This window comes from Lagenorhynchus albirostris, chromosome 14 (assembly GCF_949774975.1).
Source record: "Lagenorhynchus albirostris chromosome 14, mLagAlb1.1, whole genome shotgun sequence".
NCBI classification, from domain to species: domain Eukaryota; kingdom Metazoa; phylum Chordata; class Mammalia; order Artiodactyla; family Delphinidae; genus Lagenorhynchus; species Lagenorhynchus albirostris.
The window spans coordinates 44,632,740-44,641,041 of NC_083108.1; the positions used below are offsets into that span (position 1 = coordinate 44,632,740).

At 39.8% G+C, this 8,302-nt stretch overlaps 1 pseudogene; it reads left to right on the forward strand.

Moving 5' to 3' along the window:
* LOC132532198 (DNA replication complex GINS protein PSF2-like) overlaps positions 1–8,007 on the forward strand; it is a 63,757-nt pseudogene extending 55,750 nt beyond the window's left edge.
* Positions 8,008–8,302: the final 295 nt, after the last annotated feature.

Sequence of the window (8,302 nt, forward strand, 5' to 3'; positions counted from 1 at the left end):
TTTTCATCAGCAACAGTAGCATTTCATAGCTTTGCTTCGCTATCCTAACCTCTCCCCAATTAGTTCTCATTCTCTACCATTGCATTGCAGCACAACTCAGATTTGTACAAAATATAACATACCTTTCCCTCATGCATGATGTCCAAGTTACAGTCAGAACTTGACAGTAGTTCAAGTCATGCAACCAAGTAGGTTTCATTTATAAATAGAAATTCTTGTCAGTTTCACAAGGTAGGAGGAAAAAATATAAAAACAAGTGGTGAAGAAATAAAGAGAGCTGATGCGTTGTCACTAGGACACACTGTTTGGAGTAAAAGGTTAATTTCATCAGCAGAAAAATTACAATCAGAGCAGAAATGGCTGTAATCAAACAGAAGTGCATAGCGGGGACAACATATATTGGAAAGCAATGGGAAACTGGATGGAACTTGGAACAACTAGCACATAAAGACCTGTTATTGAATGAGACTAGACAAGAGAATGTATGACCAATAAATTCCAATTTGATTAAGAAGGTTATAAGTATCTGGCGGAGGAGAAAGAAGACGGCTGTCTACTGATTGTGGGAGGAGAGCTTATTGATTGCCATAGCCTCTGAGCCTGTCAAATGCTCCAGGCTTAACAAAACACTCTGTCACACCTCCTTTTTCTCTCTTACATGTCAATATCCCACCCACTCCCACTTTCTGTAGGCGCTTCCTCTACAAAGAGTGACTTGTCTCATTTCTGCAAGCTAAGCAGATGAAACCTGGGTGTAGAGAAGTCCACTGTGACTGGTAAAGTAAACCAGATTTTCTCCTTTAATTAACCATTTGCTTCAATTATTTACTGAAATGGAACTGCCTCTCAACACTACCCCTAGAGCAGGAGGATGCACCTGGGCCTGGCACTACCTGGCAATGCAAGTCTGGTCACTCCCTACGGTGGGCAGGTGATGTGTCCCAGTGCCGAGGTGGGGCCGTATCCAAATCACTGAAGATAGATTTCAAACCACACAGGCCTACCACACAATTGCACCCTAAGGCTACGGTCGCCCCATAGGTTGGTAAATCTCTCCCAGCATTTATAATTAGCTTCAACACATCCAATGCTCACCTCCACTCCAAAATGAGAAGCCATTTGAGACTGAGGTTCAAAAAAGGAGAAAATTATAAGGAAATTCATATTCACTGTGGCTTATTTTTATACTTTCAAAGGTTGAATTTATAAAATAAAAGGATCCAAAGGAGTTATTTTGCTTATTTGTTTTATAGGGTTTTTAAAATATTATGTGTTTGTTTCCTTCTTATATAAATAATGCCAAGTGAAATAAATGTGAAAGTAAAGAATATTTAGTATGAATTCAGAGATTCTTTTTCCTATTTGACATATCAGAAAAGTCACAATCTATATAAAAGAAATCCTACCGTAGGTCTTAGTTGTGGTTAATCTCATTTAATTAAGAATTTATAAGAAGGTCTATGAAATGGGGTCATTATACTTCAGACTAGGTCAGATGGTTTCATAAGATGATATTTGGAAAAATACATTTTGATTAATTAATTAATTAATTTACTGGTCACTCCATGAAGCCTCAGGATTTCTGCCATGTACATAACTTCCTATGAATTCACCTTTCTTATTCTAAAGCTTAAGCCCTTTCAATGTCACCTTCAAGTAGCCTGAGAAATCTCTTTGATTTCTCAGGCTACTGAGAAAGAAATCTCTTTATCATTGAACCACAGCAATAGTATTTGACTAGATGGGTGGATTGACATTTCCTGTTTTTGTACCAATTTTTCCATCAAAGATAGTATACTGGTGTCAGGGATGATTTAGACACAGATGTTATCTTGCTACACTGTTATGCCTCTATGATTACTTGGTATGAGCTGTAAACCAGATAACAATGGATCTAAGTTAAATATCAGTTTGTGTATCAAATGTGCACTGTGTTGTACATTCGTGTGACCTATCTAGGAAGAGAAAAGAAACTGTTAGTGAGCATTCTGTATGAATTCAGATGTGCTGACAAGATGGGGTTATATGTGCAAAAGATTTACTGAGGGGGAGCAAGATGCAGGTCTGACACCTGTGAAAAGGAAGACAAGGGAAGATGATTGGGTAGAAGGAGTTTCCAACTGCAGCACAGTTTCAAAAGTTTCAGCAAGGTTGATGGGGACTCCTCAAGTCAATCCATAAAAGGAGTTCTATATCTCATAGGAAAGGGCTGCCTTAGTACCCCCACTATGTCAGTCATTGGCTGGGAGCAGCCCACCAGGAAGAATGGTCTCAAGGCAAACATGATGTGGGGGCCAGGGGGGCAGCTGCTAGTGCTGTCAGTCAATTATGCTCCACCAGCTGGAGATCTGATAGTTGTATTTTCATGGCCACCATCATTAGTGTAACTTTGCAACATTTCATTTTAGCTCAGATAAAGAGATTGGCTAAATCACTGACTTCAATTCATTTAAAACATGGGTAATATCAAGGACTTATAATGGAGATTAATTTCTTTCATAAACTTTTAATAAGCACATACTATAAACTGTTTCTAAGCCAGCTGCCATGGACAGAAAAGCTATTACAACACAATACCAGCCTCAAGGAACTTGCACGTACAGTTGTACACGACAGAAGGAAAAACAGGCAATAGATGTGCATTGCTTGCTAAAACCAAATAAGATGTATTTTATCATAACATGGGAATCTTTTAACATGCTTATGATATGTTCACCCAATGAAACATTTAATTAAGCACTTGAGTACAAAAAAAAAAGAAAACTGTTATGGTCAGCCATTTTCCCAAAGCAGACAGTAAACCAAGTGGTACTGTAAGGAAAAATCAACATCTTCATTTTTAAACTTAGAGCATTTCTGTTAAAATAATTTAACATTTTGCAAATGATACAGAATTTTTATAATTAATGAGTTATTTTCCTTTAATTAGATATGCTTATAAAAATATATGACCTCACTTTTTGTTTTTTTCATTAATTTCAGCGACGTTTCTGAAAAACTAGAAATTCCATGATTTCAACTGATAACACCTCACACATGTAAGAATGAGGATTATGAAAGTTCATTCTTAAGGAAGAAAATCACCCCAAGAATTATTTATTGAATATCTATTCTTTGCCAGATACTTCTCTAGATGTTAGGGATATAGCAGTGAAGAAAACAGGTAAAATCCCTGTCTTCAGGAAGCTCACATCCCTGTCAGCGGTGAGGATGGAGAGACAAAATAAACAAGATAAGTAAGATACAACATGATATGGACCTATATACACTACCAAACATAAAATAGATAGCTAGTGGGAAGCAGACGCATAGCAGAGCAAGATCAGCTCGGTGCTTTGTGACCACCTAGAGGGGTGGGATAGGGAGGGTGGGAGGGAGGGAGATGCAAGAGGGAAGAGATATGGGGACATATGTATATGTATAACTGATTCACTTTGTTATAAAGTAGAAACTGACACACCATTGTAAAGAAATTATACTCTAATAAAGATGTTAAAAAAATTTTTTTAATTAAAAATAAAATAAAATTAAAACTTAATCTCCAAAAAAAAAAAAGATGACAATATTCTCTGACCTGAAAGGGCAATACTCACTTAGGAGTATGAAGGGGAGGGGTATTTATGCTATTTCTCCAGGAAGACAATGGAGGTAAACAGGAGATAAACAAGTAACAATTTAAAGCAGGAACATACAGAAAGAATGTGTTGCTTTCCAGACGATGCAAGCACCGTGACCGGATGGAGGGTCAGGGAAGGTGGGATGGGACAGAGGCAGGCCCAGGCACAGGCCAGGCCAGATCAGGGAGGACTGAGTTGCCATGCAAGGGGGATTTGACCTTATCCTATAAGCAGCAGGAAAACAATAAAAGATTTTAAGGATGCAAATGAAAAAAAAAAAAAGATATAACATGATAGTAATACACCTGCTAAGGAGAAAAAAGAAAGCAGAAAAGGGGAGGATAGAAATTTAGAGGTATGAAGAGATAAGTACTAGAAGTTTACATAGGTGGACCAAGAATGAAAACTTTACTGAATTATAAAAATTGTATTCATTTTTTTCCAACAAGCATTTGTTTGTAGGTGCCAGGTGATGTGAACACAGAGAGGAATAAGACAGTATCACCGCCCTCACATGGCCTTTTAAGTAGTGAGAGAAAGAAAATCAACAATCAATGCTACATTCCAAAAAAGCTAAGACACAAGCTAAAATTAAAATATCAAAATACCCTTATTTTCGCATTTCTAAATCAGCTGGTGATGAAAATACTGATAGATTTCACTACATAAACAAAAGTTGAAGCCTCCTGATATCAAATAAACCAGCAACTGTGCAGTGTGATGATGCCAGCAGTATAGCTTTTCTAAATAATAAATCAGGAGTGTTAAAGAAGACAAAACAAACAAAACTACGGACAATATCCTCTACAAAACTAGGAACAAGGAATCCCCGTGAACTTAGGACAGGCATGAGTGTGGCCCAAACACCAAGAGCTGTGTGCCCTGAACAGCATAACAACTAAGTGGTTGGAGCACTGAGGAGTGAAAGGGGCATACCCACTTATACCACAAGCCATGGGAACCAAATCTTACTCCAAAATAATCACAACCAAAATGAGATAACCCTATGGAGGCAGGGACTAAAGGATCTGGGAACAGCCTAAATGTCCTTACAGGATACAAGTTTCACAGAGAGCAAACAGCTTCTGAATGTGAGAAGATCAAACACAGCTGTGTCGGTGTAGGTTCCGGAGACATTCAGAGCAAATACTCATTTTCAGAAGTGAAAAACTTTACTCTCAAGGAACACTAGTGGAAATACATGCTAAGGTGAGTGGGTCAGGAACACTGAGTGTAAAAAAGAGAGTGAAGCTTCAGAGAGAGCATAGAGGCGCCCAAAGAATGCTAGTCGTGAAAAGTAGTATAAAGGCAAAATTACAAGGCTGAATCTGACAGGCCTACATGACTCAGGGTTGAAGAATGCAGTTGAAGACAGAAAATATTTCTGATCTACACATATCTATAAAAGACAGAAAAGCAACTACAGAAAGGCCTTTCCTTGAGTATTTCACATAAAAACAGAAAGGAAATTCTCAGTCCAAGGAGCTCTCCACAAGAACATCTTCCTAATAGCCTAAGAAAATACACGGCTTTGAAACGTGGGGTGCGGGAGCTTACAGGCTATAGTGTTTCAATCTGAAAAATAAATAGACATGGCAACAAACGTGCACACAAAAATGACCCTTCACGGCTGGAGGTTTTTAAAAGGCCAATTGTAAGAAACTTAAAATTGAATGACAGAGAAATATTACCAAATGTTAGGTAGTAATTTTAAATTAAATGTACAAAGAGTTTTAATGACTTGGGAAAATGCACCACAGCTTTAGGCTCTTCCAAATCATCGTGAGACAGTCCTAGAATTTTTATTCTGCTAACCAATTTAATGAATAGAATATTCCACAGCTATCTACTTCATAACCAAAATATCCACTGGGGTATCCTTGAAATGATTTCTCTGTGCCCTTAGAATACAAATTACCTCCACTCCTTCTTTTGCAAGAAGTTATATTTTTACTTAAATAAGTAATAAATTATATTTCTCTTTGTTAAAAAACACAACAAGGGCTTTCCTGGTGGTGAACTGGTTGAGAGTCCGCCTGCCGATGCAGGGGACACAGGTTCGTGCCCCGGTCCGGGAAGATCCCACATGCCGCGGAGCAGCTGGGCCCGTGAGCCATGGCCGCTGAGCCTGAGCGTCTGGAGCCTGAGCTCCGCAATGGGAGAGGCCACAACAGTGAGAGGCCCGCGTACCGCAAAAAAAAAAAAACACACAACAAAGCAAATGAGGCAAACATCTAGTACATGAAGCATAACGTGAAAGCCTCATTTACCACTACACCAGCCCCTGTTCCTTTTCTCAGAGGAAATCACAGGGTGAATCCTTCTATTCTACTCTCCACAAATTCATACAAATGCAAAATATATATACATAGGTATATGTTTTCATATGTTATATATGAAAATGTTATATATGAGACCTATGTATATAATTATATATACATATGTATATGTGTATACACACACACTCACATACACAGGCAAATACCAATCCAATGATGTCTTTACATAAAATTTCTGTCCATTATCAAAGACTTCAGCAATTTATTTCCCATCAACAGTGTTTGCTCACATTCTGGCCAAAAAAAGTTCTTATCAATTACTTCAAATTTGTCAACCTTATGGAAGAAAAGTGTCTTTATTATTTTAATTTGCATTTAGAAGTGTAATAATTTTCATATGTTTATCAACCATTTGAGTATCTTCAACAATAAATTGGGACTTCCTTGGTGGTGCAGTGGTTAAGAATCCGCCTGCCAATGCAGGGCACACAGGTTCGAGCCCTAGTCCAGGAAGATCCCACATGCCACGGGGCAACTCAGCCCGTACACCACAACTACTGAGCCTGCACTCCAGAGCCCGTGAGCCACAACTACCGAGCCCACATGCCACAACTACTGAAGTCCGCGTGCCTAGAGCCTGTGCTCTGCAACAAGAGAAGCCACCGCAAGGAGAGGCTTGCGCTCCGCAACAAAGAGTAGCCCCCGCTCGCCGCAACTAGAGAAAGCCTGCGAGCAGCAACAAAGACCCAACACAGCCAAAAATAAATAAATCAATTCATTAATAAAAATATAATGAATTGCCTGTTCATATCCATTATTCATTTTCCTATTTAACTGTTTATCTTTTTCCTTTAGATCCATACTTGCTCTTTATATTTATGCATATTTATCCATTATCTATTGATGTGTGGCCAACATTTTCTCCTGTTCTTTATTTTTGAGATATTTTAGTAGAAGTCTTAAATTTTTTATTAGATCAAATTTGCCAGTTTTTAAGGCTTTTGGGATTTGTGATTCTTTAATGAAGAAATTTTACCCCCTGTTATTTAAAAAAAATAATAATTGAATTATCTTCTCCTATTCTTTTTATTGTTCATGTACACATGATCTTTTCAACTTCCTGCATATAGTTTCTAGAAAAATATCCACTTTTCTGGATTTTTCCATTTGTTGCCACGCAATTTACCCATTATTTTTAATGTTTTAATCACTTCAATATTGATAACTAAAACAACTCTAATTTCTAATTTTAAATAGATTTATTCCATATTTCACTAAATCAGACTTGCCAAGGTTAACTCTATTTTACTGATTTTTTAAAAAGCATCAGCTTTTAGTTTTAGGCATAAAATAACTCTAAAAATAGTTCAGGGGGCGGGTCCTGCACCGTGGCAGGAAAGTGGCAGGAAAGCAGCCACCTCCGCGCATTTTCCTGGGAGCTGAGGGCGAGTCCCAGGCCTACCACTGGCGCCGCCAAGGACTTGGAATTTGTGGCTAAGAAGGAGCTGGTCCCCATTATCCCGAACTTCAGCCTGGACAAGATCTACCTCATTGGGGGCGACCTGGGCCCCTTCTGCCCTGTCTCCTCAGTGCAGGTGCCTCTGTGGCGGGCGATCAACCCAAACCCAAGAAGGGTCGGCTGCTTCTTTCCGAGTGGACGGACACAGAAAAGTTGGAGAAGATGAAGGATCATGAAGGAAAGGAAGAAACGTTCCCCCCTGACCTAGCCCTTACTCCAGGGGAACTTACCAAACTCCTACTAAATAAGGTTTCGGACAACATCCCGAAAGCAGATGAGATCTGGCCACTCGCTAGCCAAGCTCTGGGCGTCTGCCGACAGCTTAGTGAGACAACGGGTGACACGCGCCGAGCTGGATAACTTGACCTTGATGGAGGTCAACACCCCCGGGCCTTCCTCCCACCAGCTCCACTACAAACTCCGCACACACCTGCAACCTTCTGAAGGTGCCCAGTCTCAAGACTTCGAGGGAGAGACAGGTTCGTCCAGGCCCTTGTCTGAGGCAGGAGGCTCCCGGGTGGTGTGTGAGCGCTCAGGACTGGAGAGAGAGACTCACATTTCTGGAGTTCTAGAACCACTTTTGAATGTCTGAAAAAAAAGTGCAGTGAAGCAAGGAACGGCTCTGTAACATTGTTAGAAAGCATTGTTAGAAAGGCTTGTGCTTAGTCCTCGACACGTGCTGTAATTCCACATCTGTATCTAGGAACCAGCTGGCCTTTCATGCGGGAAAGAAAAAAAGCTTTGGCAGAACAAGCGGTTTCCCCCAGCAGGGCCTTCAGGCTCTTGATCGCAACTGTCATGCGCAGGTGAGTGGCCCTGGCTGGAAACTGTCATGCGCAGGTGAGTGCTGGGTGACGTCACTTGTTGCTTTCAAAAGATAGGGAGAT